Source organism: Ursus americanus, chromosome 16 (assembly GCF_024610735.1).
Source record: "Ursus americanus isolate L20-20 chromosome 16, mUrsAme1.1.p, whole genome shotgun sequence".
Taxonomy (NCBI): Eukaryota; Metazoa; Chordata; class Mammalia; order Carnivora; family Ursidae; genus Ursus; species Ursus americanus.
The window spans coordinates 37,214,508-37,227,555 of record NC_142142.1 but is presented as its reverse complement, the minus strand read 5'-3'; the positions used below and the strand labels follow the sequence as shown (position 1 = coordinate 37,227,555).

General features: G+C 44.5%; 1 protein-coding gene across 1 annotated transcript in view; it reads right to left on the bottom strand.

Annotated features, from left to right (window-relative positions):
• The window catches only part of OPCML (opioid binding protein/cell adhesion molecule like), a 491,906-nt gene that overhangs the window by 325,445 nt on the left and 153,413 nt on the right, over positions 1-13,048 (bottom strand). The gene's annotated exons all lie outside the window — the stretch shown is intronic.

Below are 13,048 nucleotides of genomic sequence, written 5' to 3'. Positions count from 1 at the left end.
CTCTTGTCTTTTTGTTGTTTTTGTTTGGTTCCCGGTGAGTTTCAGGAGCTACAAAGATCAAATGGCTTGCCAAGGTCCACCCTGACTTCTCAGAAGAATAAAAGCATTTTCTCCTGAAAATTCTTTCCCATAAAAATGGGGGGAAAACACTAATCTCCTTCTCTTTATAATAAAGGGCAAGCTGAAGGAAAGAGTCAAGGGGATAACTGCATGGATTAATAAGTGTGTGCCTGTGTGTACACATATTTACCACAGGACGTGCCTTCAGCTTCGACTAGAGTTTTGGAAGTTTTGTCTACAATCTCTTTCATCTCTAAATGTCTCAAAGTCCTTCATCTTCTTACGTGAGGCAAGTTGTAGTAGAAGAGCCAGACTGGGGGACCCAGAGCCTAGTGGATCCAATATGAAGACAGCTGTCTAAGCCTTGCTTCTCACGATGACCAAAAAGTCATGAAGTTTCCATGTAACTTACATCTTCATCCCTCGGTGCGTCAAACCTTCTGTCTCACTGGAGTTAGGTCATATGCATGACAGGCTAATGCCCAAAAAGCAATGAACCATAAGACAAGAGGCCAAATTTAAACATCACATCATAACAATGCCGCAATGGATCCTCATATTAAAACAATTAGCTGTTGGCTTTCCTAGGTGGCTTGCTCCTTGCTGAATTTTACCCCTGAACAAGTTATTCTCCATCAACTAACACATTTTAGAGTTCTCTTTCTATGTGAGTTCCCCAGAAATATAATTCAATCATGAAATTATCCTAAACAAAAATGTACATACCTACGAAGCAAAAACTCGGGGTGAAAACTAACTAAATAAATAACAGTACAATACTACTCAAAGGCATTAGTAAATTATTTCCTAATAATATAGCCTTTTGATGATCTTACTACCCCTCCCCCACTCGTAAGAGCACAGAATTGTTAGCTAAATTTATTAAAAATCTAAGTGAATCTAAGTAAAACTTTACTCTAAGCCCAGTGGGAGAAAGGCCATCATGCATTAAAATAAGCTCTGAAATCAATTTGAGCCAAAATACTTATTCATCTAGCAACTGCTATGGGAATATTTCTGAAAAAAAAAATCAATGCAACTTTATTACTTTTAAGTAGATATTTTTAACTTACAGAATGTCTAAATAGAAGTTTTAGCCACTCTGATTTACTGATCAGATAGTCCTAGGAAGCAAAAATCATTTGCATTCTAACAATGACTAGAATGGGAGACCAAATGTCCAGAACATGTATAAAAATAGACTTCTGACCCACAACCTACAGCAATGTGCCCAAGAAACCAGCCTATTATCTATAGTAACCAGCCCAGGGATCCAGCGTGCTGGACATTGGGCTTGTAAGAAGACAGCAGGCTATCTCTACCAACAACCAGGAAGCCAAACAATGGCCCTTGTAACAATCGGCCCTAAATAGCCAGGAATACATTAGTAAGTGACAGCTTCCCTAGTGTTTGTTCCTGCTTCCAACTTTGGGCAAAGCAGAGAAAGCCAAGGATGCACCCTATCCAGTCACATAGGACGCCCTTCCTTCCAATCTGCCTGCCTCCCACTTCCCCGGGCCAGTAGCCTCCCATCAGGGCACACCTGCCACTTTCCCTTTCATCATTTATAACGCTTTCCCATTCCTCTGCCTGCTTTGAGTCCCCGCCAAATGCAAGTGACGGTGGCTGACTCCCTTGCCACAGTAAGCTCGGAATAAACAGCCTTGGTTTGTTCTCCTTTGGTTGGTCTTTATTTCCACAATGATAATTTCTTTTAAAACGTTTATTTTCTTTTAAGTGGGTTACACGCTATCCTTAACATCATATACACATAATTGTTTTGCTTAGAAGATAAGTTCTCCTTATATTGTGCAAAAACAAAAACAAAAACAAAAACAAAAACAAAAAACCTAACCCTGAGGTTGAGTCCACAGAGCATTTTCAGAAATAATGATAATACTGATGCCGGGGTCATAATGGTGACCACCACACAGCAACACACGACCCATTTTGATGGACTGCGTGCCCAGAACTGATCAGAGCACTTTACACATATGAATTCGTTCACTTCTCTGAGCAGCCCTATGAGACAGGGGCTGTCTTATTTAACACAGGAGGAGCCTGGGAGGCCAAGCACAGGTTCAGTCTCACCAGCTCGTCAGTAGCAGACCCAGGTTTCCCACAGCAGACTCCCTCTGCATCCATGCTTTTCACCCTTATGGACATGGACCAAATCCATGAAGCATGTCCTGGCTTGACGTAAGAGAAGACTAGAGGACAAGGAGCTTTGCAGAAATATTTCCGTAAAAGTCAACAAATATGCCCTTTATTTTCCATCTAAAGAAAGACAAACACTAACCACAAAACTCAGATGCAATGCAATTTTCTCTATTAAAGATATAACTAGCAACCAAAATTATCTATGAAACACAAGAGATTTTTAAGGGATAAAAATAAAAGTGATGTCATGATGCTATATAACCAATTCTGCAGCGGAACCACGCTGCCCCTTTGGAAGCGCAAGCCTAGGCTGTGCCCCAGATCTCCAGGATTTGGGCTTCGTCCGTGGAGCATGAAGTAGGCAGGTGCGTCTTGCGGGAAATTTCCACAGATGAGTCTGACGTGCGCCTAGGGATGGGGGCCTCGGATCTAAACTTTCCAAATAGCCTGTTGTTTCTGGCTATATAAACAAATCATACAGTGGGTTAGTAGAAACTTTTAAAATATTCCATCCAGGGAGTTTGGAGTTGTACAAATGCCGGCCTACATACTCAAATTTCCAAGTCTGCGGAGCTCTGCATTTAGAATGGCAATCACTGCTCACATGGACAGTGAAGACGAAGTAAACGCTGGAAACGATATTAAACACAATTAAACACCCCATCCCCCACAGCGTCACAACGTGGCCCATTTCAGCTCCATCTGCTCTCCTCGGAGACCAGGGGGCCTGTAGAATTTTCCCTTTATTGGATTTTTCCTCTAGCTTTGAAAGCCTTCACTATGTGGTGATCATGCAAAGGGAAGAGTAATGAAAATTGTCATTAATGAAAGTAAATACTGTTCATTAACTTCAGCTGTAACTCATCTAAAAGCTCAAATGACTTCATAATTAAAGCGCTAACCAAAATTAGGCATTAGAGTGTAATAATTAATTTAAAATTGCACACAATAGTACAAATCTAAGGTAATCACTAAAATGAAAAGAAATGGGAAGATGATATTAAAGCCATAGATATCTTTTGGAGAACTCAAATAAAATAAGTGATTTTGCTGTCACTTCCCAAGAAAATGAATAGCTCTGATTCTGACATCTGGCATTTCCCAGTGTGATTCCCTGTACCTTTTCTTACCCACCTGGAAGGGAGAGATAATAACATTTACCTTTTGTGCCTCTCAGGAATATTAATATTTTAGAAGGACTTTGAGATCAGCATGAGAAAGCTACATCAGGGAGCAGACAATTATTATGACACAGATTTTAAGTTGCTATAATTTGTGGACTCCATTGTGATATGCAGGAATTTCTTAATCGAGTCACCAGACACACATGTGGTGGGTCTTAAGCAGTGTCCGCTGAACCAAATATGCTTCACCTTCTTACATATAAACGTTGCTTGGTTATCACTTTTCACAAGTGGCTCCCACCACATGGAGTGGCATAGATGAACTCTAAAGCCTTTGAAATCCTGGGTTCCTCATGGAGTGTGAATGGGGGGCAGGTGGGGGAGCAAGTCTATCCAGGGAAAGAATGGCAGGACGCACACAGAGTGGAAGTTCGTGCAGTCTAGACCAGCCTAGCCTGCAAGGTCGGTGAGCACCAGCCTCACCTGCAAGCCTTCCTGAACATAGGTGGCTGGGCCTCAGCCCCCAGCTTCTATTCTGTGGGTCTGTGGTGAAGCCTGGGAATCTGCATTTCCAAGTTCTCAGGTGCGGCCGCCGCTGCTGGTGTAAGAACCAGACTTTAAGAACCAGTGGTCTAGACTAAAGGAAATCTCCAACATTCGCCAGTAAGTAGGGATCCTTACTCTAGCATGCACTGTAATGTAAACAGCACCTAAATGCACCATGAGCATGAGCCAGGACTTTTTTTTTCAGTTTTACTTAAATTCCAATTAGTTAACATACAGTGTAATATGAGTTCAGGTGTATAGTGTAGTGATTCAACACACACAACACCCAGGGCTCACCACAAATGTCCTCCTTAATCCCCATCACCTATTTCATCCATCCCCCCCCAACCTCCCCTCTGGTAATCAATGGTTTGTTCTCTATAGTTAAAAGTCTGTTTCTTGGTTTGCCTCTCTCTTTTCTTTCCCCCTTATGATGGTTTATTTTATTTCTTAAATTCCACATATGAGTGAAATCATATGGTATTTGTCTTTCTCAGACTTATTTCATTTAGCATAATACTCTCTAGCTCCATCCACATCATTGCAAATGGCAAGATTTCATTCTTTTTGATGGCTGAGGAATATTCTATTGTGTGTGTACCACATCTTCTTTATCCGTTGATGGACATTTGGGCTCCTTTAATAATTTGGCTATTGCTGATAATGCTGCTATAAACATTGGGGGTGCATGTGTCCCTTTGAATTAGTATTTTTGAATCCTTTGGGGTAAATAACCTAGTAGTGCAATTGCTGGGTCATAGGCTAGTTCTATTTTTAACTTTTTGAGGAAACTCCACACTGTTTTTCCAGACTTAGCCATAAATAGTTTTCATTGCTCGACTGACTGTATAAGTTTGAGCAACTTCTCTGAGCCCACATTTCTTTTCTTGACACAAAAATATGCACCTTGTTAATGAAGACATACAAAATTATTTTATAATTCCTTTTGCTGTAAACAAAAAGTACTTTATGAGTTCATTTTACAAACAATCCAGTCTTTACTAAGATCAAGTGACACACCCTAATTCAGTTTTCACATCTGTAAAATGGGGAGAATAATCTTGACTGGTCTAACCAACAGGGCCATTGTGAGGATAAGGTCAACTGCTGTTAAGAAAAGAATACTTTGTGGGTTTTTGTTTTTTGGTTTTTTTGTTTTTGTTTTTGTTTTGTTTTGTTTTGAAGAGAGAGGGTGGGGGTGATGGAGGGGGGAGAGGGGCAGAGGAAGAGGGAGAGAAAGAATACCAGGCATAGTCCATGACCACTGTGGAGCCCGGCATGGGGGTTGATCTCATGACTGTGAGATCATGGCCCTGAGATCATGACCTGAGCTGAAATCAAGAGTCAGATGCTCAATCAACTGAGCCACCCAGGTGCCCAAAGAAAAGACTACGTTGAACACTGCAAGCAGTGTGCAAGCTTTAAATAGTCCCTGGAGATATTTTAATATGTGCCTATTTACAGCTGACCAAAGAAGGTCCCTGCTCTTTGCACTCTTGTGCTTAACTCTGAAATGTTAAGGCTCTTTAGAACTAATCCTGGATCATCTTCTTTTCTGATTATTCTCTCTCTCTCTCTCTTTTATTTTATTTGAGAGAGGAAGAGAGCAGAGGGAGAGGGACAAGCAGACTCTGTGCTGAGTGCAGAGCCCAATGTGGGGCTCGATCTCACAACCCTGGGATCATGACCTGAGCCAAAACCAAGAGTCACATGCCACCTAGATGCCCCTCTTCTGATTATTCTCTTATCATAAGTGAATTTAGCCAACCCAATCTCTTTGCCAAGAACCCAAACGTGTTTCTCCAACCCAGATCTCTGTGTGCTCCTGCATACATCCAACAAGTTACTTCACATCCCCACTGAAAGATTTCAAAGGCATCTCTAACTTATAAGGTCCAAAACCCTACTCTTGCTTTTTTCTCTGAAGTATACTCTCCCTTCAGGAAGTAGCACTTCTATCCATCCAGTTAGTTTTGCCAGAACCTTGGGAATCATCTGACACCTTCCTAAATCCAATCCATCATCGAGTCTATGGATTCTGTCTCCCAAATATAGTTCTAATCCATGCACTTCTGTTCATCCCATTACTGCCACCCTGATGTAGGATAACATCATCTGTGTCCTACACTAGTAAAAGGACTTCCCCTTAATTAGTCTATTTCTCCTCTTCCCCAACACACCTTTCATTACAATCTCACCTCCACAAAACAAACACTAGGATCTCTTTGAAAGTCCCCATCATCATTGTCACTGTCATCATTATCATCTAACATTTACGTAATACTTTCTACAGGACAGAAGTTTTAGAAAGAACATTGTATCTATTAATTTAAAGAACTACAACATTTAAAGTATCATCATCATGTTTTTAAGAGATGAAGAAGTGAAAGCAAAGAGAGGTTGAGTATCTTGTCCAAGGTTGCACGGCTTGTAAGGGACAGAGCTGTGATTCAAACCCAGACAGTCTGACAGGATCCACATCGCATTACACCTCCCCTAACATGTTCCCGAACATGGCACTCCTTCCATGAAACTCTATAATGGCTTCCCATCGCCTTTGGGATCAGACTTGCCATCTTTACCAGGAATTTCAGGACTTCATACAACCTGGCCTTGGCCTTCTACTCTTTACCTTTATGTGCTCTCTCCTCCATGGGCAGTGAGTCAGCCATGCTGGCTTTATTCATTTATGCACATGTGTCAAGTGCTCTTCTGCTCGGGGTCTTGAACATCATGTTCCTTCCACTGGACCTCACTGCTTTTGAGAGGCTTTCTCTGACCCTACACATCTAAATTAGGCTGCTCTTGTTGTGTTTATTGTACCCTGTCTTTTCTTTGATAGCACTCAACATGATGTCTAAGTATTTGTGCAATGGCTTATTGTGTATCTCGCTTTGGGGGCAGGACCAAGATTGCCCTGTTCACCACTGTCTAGGCAACATCTAACAAGCCCAGTGCAATATGACTATGAATGTCCCAACAGAAAATCACAAACAGGAAAATGGAGAACAGGCTGCCAATATATTAGAAGTAAGGAGTTAGGAGAGGCAATGGTTGTATAGAAACAAAGCTGGAAGTGAGAAGGGGCTGAATTGACAAGAGAAGTCATTGAGTTGGTTTAGACAAAAGATGATGGGAACAGAATTTGATACTGACCTCAGCTGGGAGCCTAGAAAAGGGGACTAACGCAAGCTACTTCTGGACAAATGGACCAAGAGGAAGGCAGTGGTCACACAGAGCTCTCCAGGCCTGAACCTAGAGGTTGTACTTAGAAAACCAAGCAGAAGAAAACATTTCCCATGGGGAAAGGAGACTGAGAAATAGAGCTCAAGGTAGCAGGAAGAAGGGAGTCTGAAACAATATACACAGAAGAAACCTGAAATGCATCTTCCCCACTCTTGTAAGCAAGGCTGCCTGCTGCGGCCCGCATGCCCTTAGCCCACATCGGCACCAGCCCTCCGGATCTGGGTGAGCGTTTGTGCGGCTGCGGGCACAGCACTCCCAAAGGCCCTAGCTGAATGCTGCTTGGGGCAGTTGCGTTTGACCACAGGAGCCTTATCCTGGGGCATTATCTCGAATACCTGGTAAGACACCTGAGAGGACTTACGAGCAATCAAGACCACAGGGTTCAAAATTCTTCATGCATGTGTGGAATAGGGAAGCAATCAATCCAAACACCACGAAACAATAGGGGACATGTTCCATTTTGCTGGTGCGCTTACCGGTTCCCTTTGCAGTTCCGGGATCCTCTCTGTGATCCAGCAGGTTCGTGGCAACCATAGGAGCTGGTCTCTGCCACACGGGACGCCACACGTGGCTTTCATCGAAAGGAATCTGGCATCAATTAGCAGGAACCTCAGTGGAGGAGGCCTGCTATAAGCAGCAGATGCTAGAAACGCTTTGTTTCTACCTCTTCAATCCAAGGCTTATATACACATACCTACATGCCATTCAGACAAAGACCAACTTGGATTGCTGACTGGAACGACTCCTTTCCAATATTTTAGTTTCACTGGAGGAGTGAGAACAGTGTCATCCACCATGGAAATCACACAGAAAACAGGGCCAGGGAGAAATGAGATTTAGATTCTGGCTCTGCTGTGAGGACATCATGAAAAGCTGTGGTGGTAGCTCTCGAAGAGTCATTAGTATATAACTAGTCACAGCAGTGGCGATGGTAATATTGGTCCTATCTCCTTGTGCATACTTGGTAGATGACGGTGTTCAAGAGCCATCCTTCCTGAGGTTGGCTGTGAGGGGTTGTAAAGCTCCGGCCTATGGTGAGAGATTGTCATTCTGAGGGAACACTGTGCCTTTGGCAGAGCGGGAGAAAACAATGACATTTCACAAACGAGAAGAGTGGGGCTCCGCTTGGCTTGGCTTCTCCAGGACCACACAATGGCAGCCAGAGAAGTCTAGTGCTTCGCCTTCTGCGGACACCTCACCTGAGCCTGACATTACTTCTATGTTACCTTCAGCCTGTGCTGGAATACTTCCGAGGCGCTCTCTCTCCTGCTCGGGTGTGAACTTCCCGAGGGCAGCTGACCTGTCTACTTCACGCTCTGGGTCTCCCCTGAGGCATGACTATCACGTCACAGACGGCACCCATTTTTGTTCAGTAAAAGAACAAATGAGCAGATGAGCCACGAATAAAAGCCAGACCTTTGATTCTGTGTCTAAATGTGTCTCCGTAAGAGAACCCTGCCTCTCTCTGAACCATTTCACTTGGTTATAAAGCCTAATGGGAAGCCTCTTCATTTTCTTTGGTTTTCTTTTTTTGTCTTTAAAATAGGGCTTTGTCACTTTTGCATGCTCTACCTTTATGGTAGAAACACGAAGGGCATTGTTTTTGTGGTGTGAGAGCTAATTATTGCTATTATCCCAAGTATTGCTGTTTTCTGTATCGCAAGTATTGTTCTAACTACTTACTCCGCCACCTGGGTTTTCACTGCCAAAAAAATAAAATAATAAAATAAAATAAAGCAGGGGGGAGTGAGAGGAATTAAAATAATTTGATCTATAGATTGTAAAGACTTCGTTATACTGAGAACTTGAACCACCTCACTCAAAGCCGACTCAATTATGAGAACAAGTTGGGGCGCCTGGGTGGCTCAGTTGGTTGGGGTCTGCCTTCGGTTCAGGTCCCGATCGATCCCGGGTCCTGGTAATCAAGCCCCCTGTCGGTCTTCCTGCTCAGCAAGGGAATCTGCTTCTCCCTCTGCCCCTCCCCCTGCTCGTGTTCTCTCTCTCTCACTCTTTCTCAAATAAATAAAATCTTTAAAAAAAATTATGACAAACAGTGATGAATTTGAGGTTTGAAGTAATTCAGGCCTTTAGCCATCCCCACCCTGGCTCTTCTCAGAGGAGCGCAATGGTTGGTCCCCTCCATCCTCACCCCATATCCATGATCAAGGGTCTGGGGCATTCGTACAAGTTTTCCTCTCCGCTGTCGCATTTCCGTAGGTGCCTTTAAAGTGACCCCTTGGCTGGGCAGAGGCAGTTTGAAAGAAAAGCAAAGCAGGCCAGGATGGAAGGAGGGAGAGGGTGTGAAGGTGGGGATTACAGCCCCCCAGGCGGCCCCTGGACGGCAGCCCTGGGAGGTGAAGCGGAAAGCCTTCTAGGAGCTCCGCGTGTCACATTCAAGCGAGTGAAAGGGTGGCTCCAGCAGCCCCTGCCTGTCAATCGTGTTTGTCTGCAGCCCATGGAAGTTTCCTTATTCATTACTCGCCGGGCACGGACAGCACAGGAGCACCAGCCTCTGTCTAATCCCCACCTGATAATGTATTTCTGATAAGCATGACAGAGCCCAGTGCTCCTGACAGGATTCACATTTCCAGCCGGATAAAGCGCCATTTACATGACGCAGGCACTGTGAATTTAGATCACAGAGATACGGACGGACGGCCGACTCGGGGCTGAGCTGCGCCGGAGTCTATCGATTGGCGTCTGGGGCGCCCGCGGCCGCATCGCGCCCCCACTGCCCAGACAGACGGGCCACCGGCCGCTCGGAGTGCTGGCACCAGGGACCGTGATGGGGTGTCAGCCGCCGGTTGGCCCTACCTGCCCTGATCTAGCATCTCTTACCTGACAGCCCGATAGGTAAGGCGACCACACAGACCCTAAGGGCCACCGTGGTTCTAAATCAGCAGAAATGGGAACAGGCCCCTGTGCCTTTCCCAAGGGCAGGCCCCAGCCAGAGTCTTGTGTATGCATGTTTTTTATTGTCCAAGAAAATATTTACATGGCCTCCTCAGCAAATATTAAAAGATGTCCCAGGGCAGGAACATCTTGGGGCCTCTGATCCTGTCCCCATGTCCTTAAAGCCGAAGAGAAACCTATCTGATGCGTCTGTGAATTGTTCAACATCGTTTGTGAAAGAGGCAGGATTAACACCAGCCAAGGGGATCAAATCAATTCTGATTAGTTGAGGGTGTTTATTGCTCTTTGGGGCTGATGCCAATTCTACTTTCCCATCTTCAGTGTAGCCTGAAAAGTGATTACCTCTGAGAGCACATGCAGTTGTCAGCCTGACGAAAGCACACCCTCACGACACCAATGTCCTCTCCTAAATATTTCTCAACTCTGTCCCCATCTCCCAATAGTACTACTACCCCAGGCCAGGCTTTATGGTCTCCTGCTGAATTCTCACTAATAACTTTCTAAAGAAGTCTCCTGGCCTCAGATTTTGCCAGCCAGACACTGATTCTTCACCCCTATGGCGTCCAGGTGACAGGGGCCTGGTTGGATTGCTAGTAGCTTCCAGGCCTGCCCTGGCCGCTCCGTACACCCACAGGGAGTCAGCTACTGGAGCAAGCCCTCCAAAGCCCCTTGGGGGAACTAGTCCCCACTCCAGCCTCCCCTTCTAGCTGGTTAATTCCAAATATTCATTCGTTCATTCACACATTTGCGGTAACAATGCAACTCCTCTTGGGATCCTCCCACTCCCCCCTTGCTATTTCCATCCTCATGCTGTTGTGTGTCTGCCTAATATTCACAGTCCCAAATCCCTCGTGTCTGCAGGCAGACTCCTTCTTAACATGGAAGCTACAGCTGAATTACTGTTCGTCCCCTAGACCCCCATAATACTGCGAGCATTTCCGCATGGCACTTAACACATTTTATTCTAATGCTCTCTTTAAGAATCTGTTTCTGATGCTAGAACTGAATCCTGTGTACTCCTAACATCTGCAGGGCCCAGGGCAAGAGTTCAAATGGAGGCCCACATGCCAGGCCCAAACATTTTAAAGCTATAAATCAAGCCATCACATTATAATTAAAATGTATTCTTGGGGCGCCTGGTGGTGCAGTCTGTTAAGCGTAGGACTCTTGGTTTTGGCTCAGGTTGTGATCTCAGGGTTGTGAGATTGAGTCCGTTGTCGGGCTCTGCGCACAGTGGGGAGTTTGCTTAAGACTCTCCTTCTCCCTCTGCCCCCCCCCCACTGCATTCTCTCTCTTTCTCTTTCTCTCTCTAAAATAGATCTTTAACAACAACAACAACAACAGGTGGCCGTGTCCTTCAGATGTGTATATCCCTCCCTTCAACCGGAGGCACAACCGGAAGGGCTAAGTTGGGGAAGTCCAGTCCCCATGTCACTCTTGCCGAGGTAAGGGCATCCTAGGCCACTGCTAGCATCCAAGAGAAGGTCAATGAATAAACAAATGAAAGAATAAATAAATCATGTTTTACAGGCATGCATGAAGTTTGACTTTGCTGGGTAACAGTGGGTCATACGGGGGCGCCTGGGTGGCTCAGCCGTTAAGCATCTGCCTTTGGCTCAGGTCACGATCCCAGGGTCCTGGGATCAAGGCCCGCATCAGGCTCCCTGCTTGGCGGGAAGCCTGCTTCTCCCTCTCACACTCCCCTTACTTGTGTTCCCTCTCTCGCTGTCTCTCTCTGTCAAATAAATAAATAAATAAATAAAATCTTTAAAACAAACAAACAAAACAACGATGGGTCATACAAAGCCTAGATGCACCATTTAAAGACAATAAGAATGGGGCTCTGAGTTTGGAAAAAGTGTATTTCAACATTATCACAAATGTTACCTGTTAAGTTTGTCAGAGACTTTAATATTATATTTAGTGAGTGAGTTCATTTTTGCATTAAGGGGATACCAAATTGACATAATGTAAAGAGCTTAAACTCTAAAATCAGGCTTAATCCTTATGAGCCTTGGTTTTGCTACGCATTTGGTGAGAATAGTAATATTATACATTGGAAATATAAGTAAGACATCCAGCACTGGTCCTGGCAAGTAAGTTTTTCTTTACTTGCTCTTCCATACCTTGGAGGACAATTTTATAAGTTGCAGGGTAGAGGGCTAGCTGGGTAGGCACTCCAGCATTTGTTGAACTTCAATAAACTGAAGTACAAGCAATGGGAGGCATTCTGTTCAGCAACATGGCAAACTCAGGTAATAAAGACTTACATCCTCTTTCTGCAAACACATAGAAATGTCAGATATAATGTAATATAGGATGACAAAAATAATTAAATATACACCTGATTTCAGAGGATAAAATAATTCCCTAGTGCCAGGAAACTATAACAAGAGGGAACTTAAAACCAGAGCACTGCAGTGAGCCGATACTATGGGAGGTTTTTAAACCTTGATATGGACTCTGGGCCTGGAAGATAAGGTTTAAAAAAATCCACGCAGAAACAGGTGTGGCCAAGGGGCCTCACACAGCTGGAAGCTGGAACTCAGAGCCTCGCATGAAGAGACTACTCTCAAAGGCTTGTCCACGTCCTAGGAAACACAAACTAAAGGCATCCAGAAACCCCACCTATCAAGCCAGAGCAGCAGAGAATCTGCCCTGTACTCTGAGTAAAAGCGCCTGGGAAATCCGTTAAACACTGATGTCACACGTAGGTGCACTGTCTAAAATCATGTGGTACTAAAATCTCACATAAACTCTGGTCCAGGAACTTTGAAACAGCCGAGGCGCCCATAAAACATCAGCAAAGTGTGCCCTTAGGGAATCGCCCCGAGCCACAGGTGATGGGTGGGACTCCCACAGGAAAGAGAGAAACGAATCAACAAGCATAGCCCAGAAAACTACAAGCACTGAGAAAACAAACCATAGTGCCATGAGTCAGTGAAGAAACAAAAGGCGTACTGGCACACCAAACTCAGAGGTGCAAGACAGCACAGTTA